Source organism: Lycorma delicatula, chromosome 1 (genome assembly GCF_047948215.1).
Source record: "Lycorma delicatula isolate Av1 chromosome 1, ASM4794821v1, whole genome shotgun sequence".
In the NCBI taxonomy this organism is placed as follows: Eukaryota; Metazoa; Arthropoda; class Insecta; order Hemiptera; family Fulgoridae; genus Lycorma; species Lycorma delicatula.
In genome coordinates this window covers 319903774-319918384 of record NC_134455.1, presented here as the reverse complement: position 1 = coordinate 319918384, position 14611 = coordinate 319903774, and positions in this window count along the sequence as shown.

The following is a 14611-nucleotide window of genomic DNA, read 5'->3' as shown; positions in this document are numbered from 1 at the left end:
TACGAGTAAAAAAAGATGCAACACCCTTAACTTGTTGCCCTTAACTTTATTAGGATGGCGACCAATAAGTATATATCCTAATTTAGTTTCCTGAATAATAGAATATATAGAATTTTGAATGAATTTCCCTGGCTAGATAAGACTCAAATAGAATTGAGCTTCAGTCAGTATGTCAATGTTATTTGCTATGTTGAACTTGGGAATTGCTAGAAATGTATCACGCGGAAGATTAAGATTAGAAGTGTCAAATGTGGTTGACGGAAGGCTGTCTGAAATATCAGATAAAACAGCCCATTTCACTTTGAATGAAAAGTTTTTTTAACGACAGTGAAATGTAAGTGTAACACTGTATCTGGATTGATAGAATGGATTTATGCCCGAAATGGGGAGCTAATTTTTAATGACTTTAAGTAATAATATTCGGGCATATTTATATGTGCAATAATTTGCAAGAATCTAATAAGATTGTACATGAATGATGATTACCGTACATATCATTGGTGTTAAATATGGCTGTTAATTAAAGTATATTTTCGTTTTATTGATTGTTAAATGAACAATAGGTATTACTTTCAGGCTTATTGGTATCTAAATTAGAATCATTAATTTTATCCATATGAATAGAAATATTACGTTTTTTATTACAAATCTGGCATTGATATTTTGAATAATTTAAATCCAACCGAGGTATTAAACCAAGGCGGCAGTTATTCAACATCTTTTGGTCTTCCGGGCCGGATGACCAAACTCTGAGATCATCTTGTGTTTGTAGAGTTGAATTTCTTTTTTTTTAAATTAATGCAAATTCTAGGAATATATATATTTCTTTATAAACAAACTGAAAAAAAACTGCAATTTAAATGTTTTGGTAAAAATATATTTACAATAAAAATGTAAAATCTTAATATTTTTGAGACATTTTTTATATTCAAATCAAATCTATATTGAAACAAGCACAGAATGATGTTTTCGTTTTATATGATCCTTTCATCGAAACATTCGCATTGCAAATTGTAATACGCTCTTAATTACTGAGTACTGTAATCTGCTTGCACTTCTAAAATCACAAGAAAATTAAATATGATGTTTTTGTATCACTGAGTAAACTTATTCTTCTAATACGTTTTGTTTTCAGAAACCAAAACTGTTTTGAGAATTTCAAAACTTTCTTAAAAATTTATGTAAATATTGAAAAAAACTTAATAAGGTCTTAAATTATTGCATAAACCGGGAGCAAGCCGACACAAATATTCTGGAATTTGATGATAAACTTCTTTTTCCTGAAAAAAAAAACTGATGGTTTATTTACATTTGATTATCTTATTTTTTTTGTACTAAAAAAAAATTCCAAAGTATGATGAGATTATTCAGTAGTTCAGTAGACAAAATTTATAGTATATAATACCATTAGTATTTAATAAACAATTTCTGTAGAATACAATAACTTATATATATATATATAAAACATATTTTGTTACTTGTGAAAGTAAATTTTTGCGTATCTTGCCATTAAAAGCACAATACAAACTTATGATTCATTTCTTACAAAGTTTTTTTCAATTAAATAAAATATATTTTCTGTATCTTTTAAACATTCAGTACAACCATTCCACCATTGAGTTTTCTACTTATAAACAGATGTAAATACCTTTAAAATATTAATTTTTGTCACAATTATTATTACCTTCTGGAAATATGAAAAAAATGTTCAATATACAGAAAATTTTTATTTAATTACGTATAAACCTGAAAAATTAAAGAAATCAGTTGAAAAAGATATGGATTATCTTAAAACATTAGAAATGAGAATTTTAAATTTCTAAAAAAATATTTAAAAAAATTTTAACCGATATTGTAATTAGCTTGTACAGGCCATATCCTAATATTAAAAAATTATTTAAAGTTCTAATTAAAAAAAAAAGGATTAGTACACCGTTATTGGTTCAAAATATTTTACTTCGAAGCCAATTAGATGTAGATCGATTCTAATTCTATCTTTTATCAAGTTTAGCTGATCAACAAACACTTTTACGTTGGTAACGTTGGGGTTAGTTTTAAAATATTATAATTTATTCTTTAGAATATGTTAATTGTATGAACTATTCTGATTATATTTAACAATTCATTTCTGCAATTGCTCTTTGATTAAAATTTTTTTGTACAAACAACAAAATTCAGAATAAAATGTTAAATATAGTATTAAATTATAAACTGAAACATAATTTTTTTGCTATTTTTTAATCCCTTATTTGATATTTTTCATAGGTGTGTTATTGAATTCACCAAGTGCTTATTCTCTATAGTTATTTATTTTTGGGGGACTGGTTCTTAAAGAATCTAGTAAAAAGATAGTATTAGCCTTTAGTCTCGGTCTTATCTTGTAACTCAATTAATTACAGTCCAATTCGTTCGAATTAAATATGTATAATAAGGTTTGAAAAAAATTTTGTGGGGCTGAAATCGAATCGTGGTTTTTTTTCATTGATGAGCAAAGGTAGGCATTGTATACCTAAGGCATGGTAACTGAGCCTTCAATCAGGATGTACGATCAAACTGTAATGAAATTTCTGGTAGAGACAATGAGTCTGATTGTAACGTAATCTGGCTGTAAATAGTTTCTCAGATAGCGATGTATGGAATGACCACTATCGTATTAGCTAGTGCCAGTAGCATTAATGAATATCATGCTCAGAAGATCTGCATTAATAACAGCATATGAGGCTTGTAAAATTTCAGCAGGGTAAAAAATACAACAATGAAAATATTTCGTTTTTACACACAAGAAACACATTTAACGTCCGGAACCAAAAAAAATATTTCAATGATCATTACCAGGAATGTTCCCTTGATGTATTAAATTATTTTAGTATTTGAACCCATAATACATTTGTATTTTATATATTTATATAAATTATTTTATATAAAACCAGCTTTCTTCTTAACATCGAAAAACATATGTATTTAGGTCTTCTTGGAAAAATATACTTTTAATTGCTCATAATTACTTTATTATAAAACACTTTTATAGTTTAGTTAAAATATTATTTAAAATTCAAATTTAATAATTACACATTTATTTCTCAAAAATTCATCATTAATATTTACAAGTATATTTTCTTTAGGAAAAAATTATACCATTATCAGTATATTAAAACTAGGTTTTTTGGAGTATATCACCTAATCTTCTGAATATTTATCTGTAATTTGTAAATAGAGAAAACCTAATTTAATCATACTTATATAATCGTTTGATTGATTGTAAGAGTACATGTAAATTAATTTCATTTACATTTACTGTGCCTAGAATTTTTTTTAATTTTTATATAAGTTTTAATGTATCTCAAATAAAAAATAACTATAATTAAGTTTATTTTTACGATCTAATATTAAAAATGTAATTATTTTATATATTTGTCGATAAATAAGTTTTATATTTCATCTTTTTTTTGCAATTTATAATCATTCCAGTTAAAATATAATCCAATCCACGTTAAGAGAGGAAAAAAGGCAAGCATCAAAACATTTTAGGAAGTTAACTTACAACAAAACAGTTTGAGTAACCTATACATGTTGACTGATGCGTGCCTCAACTTAGAAAAAATTTCACAATCTTTAAGAAAACAATTATATAAAAAAATTCCTTCCTCATGATGTCAACTGAATTAAATTTTTATGATATTATTTAATACCTAAAAATAAGAATAAATCAAAACTGAAGAAACTTAAAATAACGCAACGATAAATGGACAAATATAATTTTATTAAAGAAATACCTATTTGGAATTTTTTAGATATATCTATAGAAATCAAAATTATCTTCATATACAATCTTAAATAAGAAGTCATACGTCATTTACATGTTTTATAAAGTTGTTAAATTTTCGTAAATGAGGTTACGTAGGAAGAACCCCACTGACTTATGACATGACATGACATGAACATGACATTCAGGATTATGCAGTACTAGGTAGATATAAAATAAGTTTTTGACAACATAGCCTGAATCAACATTTACAAGATTAACAAGTAACAAGTATCACTTTCAGATCTAGTGAACCACAAATGTAACCGTAAGCCAGCGTTGAAATTTATTATAATAATATTTTGGTGGTTTTGTTGGCCTCTCCATCGCTCTAAGACTACTATGACAATAATCTGCCTAAACAAGGAAGAGAAATGCCCTTATCTAGATGTCATCTAGTGTAATACCGTCGTACACTCGTATTACACTTCATTAAACATGAGTAGAAATTAAAAAAAACAATACGTCGACAGGTTATTCTAAATTGATATTTAGAAAATGTTCTTTACATATAAATTGAGTTCTATAAGTTATATATAAGTATATATTATGTTGAGTTCGTTGTAAATGTTTATAAGGATCTCAAAAAAAGAAACCATTTAATCGTTAAGTTATTTGCTTATAAAAGATTGTGAATTATTGTTTTCTTAAAATTTTCTAAAACATCTACATTGTTACATAAAACTTATTTAATATTCGAATGCATTTTTCCAAAGAAGACATTTTATTAGGACTTTTGTGGTCAAAGATATCATCACATCTTCAACGTTCCTTTTCGAACATGGAACTCATCTCAAAAAATCGATAACTACGTACTTGCTGACTGCAGTGTAAAATAGAGTGCGTGTAATATTTTTCTCTTCATCTTTAGAGTAAAATTTCTATCCATAGGCAAATATCCTTGTTTGAAAAGGTTTCTTAATTAATCCTCTATAGCGAAATGATGATAAAAGTTTTACAGAACACATTCAGTATTATTTCTTGTTAACTTACTACGATAGGATACGATGGATAGTTCTAAATAGTAGATAAACATTCCAGCCCAAGCATCACAATTTATATATATATATATATAAAATCTTAAATTTATAATTGCAGGACTACTTCTGGTGATTCAATCAACAAATCCTTAATCCTATTGTACTCAATGGAAGTGGGATTAAACTACTTACGGACAACTTTCTCAAACATCCATATTTGAAAAGATTCAGTATTTTGAAAACTCATCACTTTGCTTGTTAATACCTTTCTTTATTGGTGTCAATATGGTGCACACCTTCTGCTTGTTTAAAAACAAACTAACGATTTTAAAGTTTTTATTTCAGTTTATTTAACCTCAGCTTCTAATAAGGTTCACTGGAAATATTTCTTGTATAAACGGAGTTATATAAAATTGAATAAAACAATAAAACTCATTGTAAAATTAATGAAGAGTAAGAAACTAAAAAAAAAAAAAAAAACATAGACTCTTTTTTGGTCCAATTAGAACTGTTCAGGATAAATATTCAAAAAAAATAATAATGATACAGAGTAAAAAGAAACTAAAAAAAAAAAAAAAATGTAGCTTTAGTTCAAACAAAATAACTGACTCATTTGTTGATGTTTTTATATGACTTTAGTCTTTATTTTCTGTGTGTTGATTTAACATGTATAGATTTCGTTTAACTTATAATTTATTGTTTTGTGATTTTTTTTATTTCTTATATTAATTTTTCTGAATCCAATTCATTTTATTTTAGTAGGTTTTAATAGCTAGTAATAACTTTAGTAGGAATTCGGAATATCCACAATTACTTTCACAGATAATACACCGATCATATTCAGTATATTTCTTAGATGTTTAACTTTACGTAACGGTAATTCTTCATCACGATTTGTTTTAAAGTATTGGGGATATGTTCAAACATAACTTGATTTTCAATATGCTGCTATATTACTACAATTGCTTTGGAATTTGCCTAAATTAAAATGATTTAGCAAGAAAATTATTAAAAATTAAGGTTTTCCTAATTAAAAATTAAAAATAATATTATTTTAATAGTTTTTAATCTGTAATGGGGGATATTGCAGTAACTTATTGTTTAGATCACTTCCAATTTATTAAAGATATCTAAAATATTTTTTCTCACTGGGCATCTCATTTAATTTGTTTTTCAAAACGCTTGTACTTGAGCTTTACTTTGCAAAAAGTTTTCGATATTAATACTTTCAATAATTATTGAATATTATTTCTAAATTTAAAAAATTAAAAATTATGTATTTACGGTTTTAATGAAATTATAAAACTTTATCGCTTTTGCAGTTAACTTGTTAAAATTAATCTGTAGTCATTATTACAGAATTTTCAGAATTAACATTTACTTGTCAGTACAATCGTTCCACAGCTTACTAGAAGTGAATAATATGTTCTAACATTGTTTATCTTAGTAAGTATAATGAGATAAACTTTTAAAACTTACATATAGATAGCTATATGTAATGTGCTTACTAACAAGTTTTCGAAATTAGACTAATATAAAATAAATTTGAAAAATTCTTTAAAATAAGTATACTTCCATGTCTTTTGTCTTCTTAAATTGAATGTACTGAATGAAAGAAAAACACAAATTATATTCTATAACAGAAAATTATTTCAAAAAAAAAACATGTAATATTTACCGGATAAAGAGCATCGGTTTGTACGATTTTTCCTTCTTTTAAACGGTCGGGTATAATTTCATCATCAGCAACAAATATATACCTTACTCCGTCATTCATAATATATCCTGGAATTAAACTAACAAACCTTTTAGTATTCACTTCAGTAATGTGCTGGATTAACAACAAAGAAATAAAATATACAGTGATTTAAGTGTTTTATTTAGTTAATTTAGTTAAGAACTAATTTTTACTTCCTCCTACAAGAATTGTAGAGAAATCGCGAAAAATTACGGTTTTCAGATTTCAAAGAAAATATCCATTTTGACCATCCCTGCATCCATTTTGACTAGTTTTGGCGTGACGGCTGTACATACGTATGTATCTTGCGTAACTCAAAAAAACGATTAGCCGTAGAGTGTTGAAATCTTGGATTTAGGACTTTTGTAACATCCAGTTGTGCACTTTTGATGGCAATCGACTTGACCAAAAATGTCCAAAAACGCTCAAAATCCAACAAATTTAAATAAACAATTTGAATCCAACAAATTTGGACATCAGATTTTTATTTTATTATTATTTCATTTTATTTCTATAACAATGTAGGCACACTGGTGTGTTTAACGGAATACCTAGTATGAAGTATGAAGTAGGTTTCAAATTTAATAAAATATGTTTATACTATTCTGACGATTCTATAATAATTATAATTCGTAGTTGTGTTGAATTTTTTAATCATACTTACGCAAATGTTTTCTGAGCTCTAAAACAATAATTTAAAAAAGTTGATAAACATATACCAGTTTCTCAAAGTTAATTTCATGCGATTTATAAAGATATTTTAATTATTTTGTACTTTTTAAAATTTTATTGATTTATTCATACATATTTTATAACCAGATGATAAAAAATCTGTTACTACTTTCAAATATTAATGCTAATTTTAATCGATAAGTAAAAAAGAATTTAAAGTAATTAATTTTATTTAAAAATAATAATTTTATTAATATTAAAATGTTTGTTACTTAAGAAAATTATTTAATAGTATTCTTTTGATAAACATTAAAATAAAAATGATTTTTTTCAACTAGAGCTACCACCGAAGCGGTTGTTCTAAACACAAACCTACAAGCGGTCGCCGTTAGAATGAAGCGTCCGCTTCAGATCACTGTCTGCGGCATATACTTGCCGAATTTTGATTGGAATAAGGATGACATAACAAGATTAATTTTTGAGCTTCCCCCACCTGTTTCACTGGTGGGTGACTTCAATGCTCATAATTCTCTTTGGGGATCGGATCGAATAGATCCCCACGGAAGAGAACTGGAAGGGTTCCTGATGAATTCAGAACTTATTATTTTAAACGATGGATCAGGAACCTTTTTCAATGCCAGAGATGGATCGACGTCCTGCATAGATCTTGCACTTATAAGCGGATCGATAGCACCGAGGTACAGCTTCCATGTCTTAGACGATCTGCATGGAAGCGATCATTTCCCGGTGCAAATTGTAACTGATGTTACAAGAACAATATATCCCATCCCTAAAAGATGGTTATTTGAAAAGGCAGACTGGACGAGCTTCACAGCTAGAACAATACTCCCTGAAACAACTGGAGTTATCGGAGACGATGTCGACGCCATAAAAAATGCAATAATTGAGTCGGCATCGAGATATATTCCAAAAACATCTGGGAAACTTACGAAGAAACCCGTTCCATGGTGGAACGATGAAATAAGTGAAGCTATTAAAAGAAAGAAAAGAGCGTATAACACCTTCAAGAAGCGTCCTAGCATAGAAAATCTTGTTGCCTTTAAAAAATACAGGGCGTATGCAAAACGTCTTATGATTGACTCGAAAAAACGATCCTGGCAGCAATACGTGTCATCCATCAACAGCACCACTACTGCATCAGATGTTTGGAGGAAAGTGAAGGCGATTTGTGGGCGTAAAAACTTTGCTCCCGTAACTAGCCTTCAAGATGAAGATGGAATTAAGGATACTCCAAACGAAATAGCAGAGCTATTGTCCAATCACATCGAGATGGCCAGCAAAACGGCCAACTACGAGAAAGGTTTTCGAACCATAAAAGAAGAACTCGAAGGTCTACTAAATTTTAGAACTGAGTATAATTACTCATGTAATGTACCATTTAAAATGGAAGAATTCGTGAAAGCGTTGGAAAAAGCAGGTAACACAGCTGCTGGTCCGGATGAAATCCATTATAATATGATCAGGCAGCTGAATACCACTGCAAAACGCAGATTATTAGAACTTTATAATCAAATATGGCGGGATGGAACGTACCCGCAGCAGTAGAAAAAAAGCTCATATTGTTCCAGTACCAAAGAAAAATAAAAATTTAACAGATCCCAATAGCTACCGTCCTATTTCTTTAACGTGTGCTATGGGAAAAATATTTGAAAAAATGATTAATAATCGACTCGTCTGGGTTTTGAAAAAAGAAAACCTGATATCACCGTATCAAGCAGGTTTTCGGCAATACCATTCTACCACTGATCAAATGATCAGATTAGAGGACGTTATATATAACAGCTTCATTACAAGGAAACATTGTGTCGGAGTCTTCTTTGATCTTCAGAAGGCTTTCAATATGATCTGGCGTCATGGTATAATGCTCCAGATACATGAATGGGGCATCCGTGGCAATCTGCCGATACTGCTCAGCAACTATATGAATGACCGTACCTTCCAAGTACGCGTCCACAATGAATATTCATGTGAAAGAATCTTGGAAAATGGCATACCGCAGGGTTCGCCGTTGAGCGGTACCTTGTTTACCATTGCCATTAATAAATTGATATTAGCCATTCCAGTAGAAATCAGCAAAAGCGTCTATGTTGATGATCTGGCAATTATGTATGCCAGCAACAAGACTGCTATGGTGAGGTACAAATTGCAACGAGCGGTCAATGCTCTAAATGAAGTTGCAAGGAATAATGGATTCCAATTCTCACCAGAAAAAACGTGCTGTGTACACTTTTGTAGGAAGAGAATTCCTCATCAAAGTCCTGCGTTGACAATTGATGATAATCCAATACAATATAAAGACAATGTAAGATATTTAGGACTAGTATTGGATAAATCCCTTACATGGGGGTTACATATACAGGACTTGAGTGATAGATGCAAAAGAGCCCTAAACATTATAAAATGTCTATTGAACTTAAATTGGGGCTCAGACAAAGAGACAGAAAATCGCATTTAAAAAAGTTAGACGTAGTTCATAATAGCGGAATAAGATATGCAACTGGTGCTTTCAGCACAAGTCCAGCGGCTAGTCTGATGTCTGAAGCCGGAATAATGCCACTACATTATAGAAGAGAGATCCTTTTACTAAGATACGCAGCAAATATATGGGCTTATCCTGCCCATATAAATAATAAACTTTTCAATAACCATCCTATGGCTGCATTATACGAACGTCGTGCTACCTATTCCAGACCAGCCGGAATTAGGTACCACGAATTAAGAAGTAAATACGAAATTGCCTTTCCAGATACATTGGCAATTTCTGCTAGAGAAATACCGCCATGGCTCTTGCCAGCGGTAAATACAAGTTTGGATCTCTCTCAAGGAGAAATAAAAACGAAACCAGCAGTGATCATCCAACAGGAATTTTTGGCAACCGTCAGTACTTACGAAGAACATATTAGAATTTATACTGACGGTTCTAAAACCGAACATGGTGTTGGATGCTCAATATATATTGAGCATCCAAAAGTGGGCTTCACCATTTACATATGTAAATGGTGAAGCCCACTTTTGGAAACTGCCAGATGTGGCCAGTGTCTACACGGCAGAACTCACTGCAATTCAGCAAGCTCATCGCTACACAGAACACTATTGCGAAGAGAGAGTTAATATGTTCCGATTCTTTAAGTGCACTTGTCGCAATTCGGAACAAGAACATTAAGGATGTCCTAATTGCAAACATCCTGTCCATTTTATACGTTCTAAAACAACGAGGACAGCGATGCGTATTTGTATAGACTCCGGGGCATGCTGGTATTACAGGTAATGAAATCGCAGACGAAGCTGACGATCGCAGACAGTCTACGATGATTCTGATGCATTTCCTGTAAGAGTGGCAGATGTTAAAAACCGTCTAACAAATATAGTAAAAAACAAGTGGAATGCTGAATGGAGGAGTTTAAATACAAAATTAAACTCAGTTAAAACAAGTAGCGGTGACCAGACTTAGAATCGGTCACACGCGATTAACAAATTTATGTATGTTAACCGGCGAAGTGAGACCAATGTGCGGTGTTTGTAATAAAACTGACAATCAAGCATCTAATAGAAGAGTGTACCATATATGAGGACCTCAGAAAGAGGTTCCATCTTAGAAATAATATTAGTGCTGATCTGGATAATGGAAATGAAGAAAATATAGTTGCATTATTACACGCCAGTGGACTTCTTAAAAGTCTATAAAATGAAAGTTTAAAGCTGTGATAAAAGAATCTCTAAGCGGTAGTCTTATATATATATATATATATATATATATAGAAATAGTATTGATAAGTTGAAATTTTAATTTCATGGTCTTTTGAGAACCTTATCTCAAATTTTAATATTGGGGCCCTTTACACCCCGTAAGTGTTTGTGATTGTCTTTGTCTTTTATGTCTTAATGTTTATTGTGAAGTTTGTGTTTTTAAATAAAATGTAAGGGCCCTTTACACCCTTACGTATGACGATCCTGATGGAGATAATAATTTCTTTTAAAGAATGTGACGAGGGCTTGACCCTAATGCTTGACCTTAATGCTTGACCTTAATTTTGACGAGAATGTGACCTTAGCAGTCGATGCCCGTAAAAATTTAGAAAAAAAAAATGATTTTAATATTTTTTTAATGAGAAGAATTTTCACACAAACATAAATTATATTTTGAAATTTTAAGAAATTAATAATAAATAAGTTTCCAACTTACGGAATTATCAAAGTAATTTTTTTCATCGTTCACACCGAGCATAAAACAACCTTTGTTATTTACCAATAATATAAAACAGTATAATACATATATCAAAAATTTTAATGGAGAAGTAATCATTTTTTTTAAATATGTATTTTCAATTACTTTATTCCACGCTTCCTTCGTAGTTTTTTATGTACTAAACGTTTTTATATAAGTAACGAAACATATTTCTATTTTCTGTGTGATACTGAAAAACTATTATTAGTGAACCGATAAGAACATATTTTTTTTTTAATGATATATAATTGCTCATTAAAGTTCTAAATATGTATATATATGTAGATTTATTACATTTAATACAAAGTTAATGCAATATTACAAAGGGTCTTAAATAATTTTATGTTAATAGCGATATCCAACATATTTCTTACCTTTTAATTTATTTCAGTGAAATTTAATTCACCATTAATGATTATAAATAAAATTTTGAATCTCGAGGTTTAAATGAATAAAAAACTAAATTATTTTTTTATTATTTCTCATTATTTTTTATAGTAAAATTTTATTTTATTCTCTAGCCAATTGCAATTTAAATTACTTTCTTAAAATATACTTACAATTATTTTAAGAAAATGTATAAACTAAAAATTTTATATTCTAATGTTGAAGTTTGAATTCTAATCTGTATATTAGTAATTTTATATATTTCCTTTTTTAACATAATTAAATTAAATAATCTCAAATAAATATTTTCGTAAATGTGCACGAGATTTTTGTATTTTAATTGTAACGTTTTTTTCTTTGATATTTCTTCATATTTTCTTTATAATTTTTAGGTAAAAATAGAAAATTTGCTGACTCTCCGATGAGGTTTATCAAAATTAAAATTAAATTAACTCATTAACGGCCGAACATAAAGTTATGCAATATTTTTCTAAATAAACCTATTATTTAATTTATTATTAAACATATAAAACAGAAATATTTTCACACCAAGAAAATAATTAATTATTCCTCAGGAATAAAATGGTTTGTTTACGCACCTTTGGCAAAGAGCAAGAAAAAATGTCATTTTCTGAAAAATATAATAAGGCAAATGAAAAATTTATTGAACTAAAAGTAGTACAGTACAAATTACTTTTTAATTTTGCTTTTTTATTTAAAAAAATTTTTCAGTTTCTCCGAATGAAATTCTTGAAAAGATTTTGAATGTAGGTGCACTTTACATTTCAAACACAAAAATATTGTATGGTTTTTCTTCGTTTAGCTGTTTTCACATGCTCTGAAATAACGTGCGCGCTATTTATAACGAAAATCCTCTGGCAAACTGTTTTTTTTTTGACGGACGACCTCTGGTTGTCATTGGTGGTGAAGGAAAATTAGCTATAATATTATTTTTCTTCATTTTCAGCAATGCTTCGTGAAATTTTTATTTCTTCATTTTTATCAGTGATAATAAAAGAGAAATCAATTTGACTAATTATACTGTTACTTGCAAGTCTGTATATTTTCAATGATTTTACTAAGATAGAATCGGTAACATTTATAAACAATGGCCACCACCATTTTTTCCGATGCACGCGGATTCAATAATTTTCAATACCATTGTCATAGGAATCAATGCCACTCATACTTTTATTATATTCTGCTATCATTAATGGATTAGTAATCACGGTGTTTTTCTTTCTTTTCGGCTGTATCTTTTCGTATTTGATAATGGATATTTGCCATTGTGGTTACTGGGAGCTGTCACCACTAATTTATACCTGGTCGACTGGTCGAAGGAGTCATGTTTTTGGCTTTTCCAGATGTTTCCTCTTATCATTATGCACAACATTGATTGGTGATTTAATCATCGCGGGTTTTGATGCTATTTTTCGTTGACAAGATTTCATCCTTATGTCAACGATGTCCATCTGGGGATGAGTCTCACGTGTTTTAATGGTTCCTTTCACACATTGGATTCAAAAATAGTGTCAATGATTTTCTCAATTATAGTAGCAAGACTTGAAGCAACTGCTCGTAAGCAACTGCTCCATTTTAAATTTACATGACGAAGGGGCAAAAGCTGCTTATGCATAACTGGTTGTTGGTCGAGGCGTTCTATTACTAACAATTTTCCTCGCATCAGGATAGCATACCTTTTGCAGCGTTTTAACTTCCTGTATGGACGTTTCCAATTTGTAAACGGGGCAGTTTCTTGATCGGCAATTGTGGTGGCGTTTGCAGTTAATTGCAAACTGGAGGATCCTTACACGGATTGCCTTCATGCGTTTCCATTCCACAGATGCAGATGTCTTGCCTTTCACACCTGACCTCAGTGTGTTCGAAACGTTGGCACTTAAAAAATTGCATAGGTTGCGTAATGAAAGCGCGTACGTCCAGATGATGTATGCCAGCCAGTACTTTCTCAGGCAGATTGGGCCTATTGAAGGTCAACACATGCGTCGCTGTAGGAATAACTTCACCACTTCCCCTCATGGTATGCTGTGGCTTTGGGTCACTCTTTGACTGGACATTTTCTCTACTATTTCTTCTTCCGTACAATTAAGAAGGTCACGGCAAACAACGACTACGTTTGATGAGTTCAGCGTACTGTGTGGTTGAACAGACACAGGAAACTCACAAATATTTTTAAAGCTTGAACCTTTACGTTTTGACTACCGTTTACAGTTTTGATGTACAAACCTTTAAACGACTTGCAAATATCTGTAACAAGACCACCAGCACAATTTGTGATTTCTCGTGCGATTAAGAATTGACTGTCTTTCTGGAAGTTTCCATTCTCTCTCGTGATAACCAAATATCTCGGTTTGGGCGCATTAATGCTAAATAAAGCTTTCCGCAAATTTTTTCTGATTCTTTCACTATCTTTTCTAATTCTGTCAGACTCTTTGCTACATTTCCGCTTCGTTTCTGGCGAATCGGCTCTTTCTAAACGAGGTCGTTTACGTACACGCTCTGCCACATTTTGTTGTTCAAGTTTTTGAATTGTGTTTTATCCCATCTGTATCAAGGCTAGCCGCCGAAGTACACTCCCACTCCACTGCTGCCACTCGGCTGCTTATACACCTGGGGGGACCGATCCGGTACTCCGGTGAAACCAGCATTTGCAGAGAGCGGAATCGTAATCTCTGCACTGACTCCAGGCCAAAGACTCTGCACTATCTCACCGAATCTTTCAGGGCTTCTGTGTACCGACATACATGGGCACCTTCGTTACATGCTTG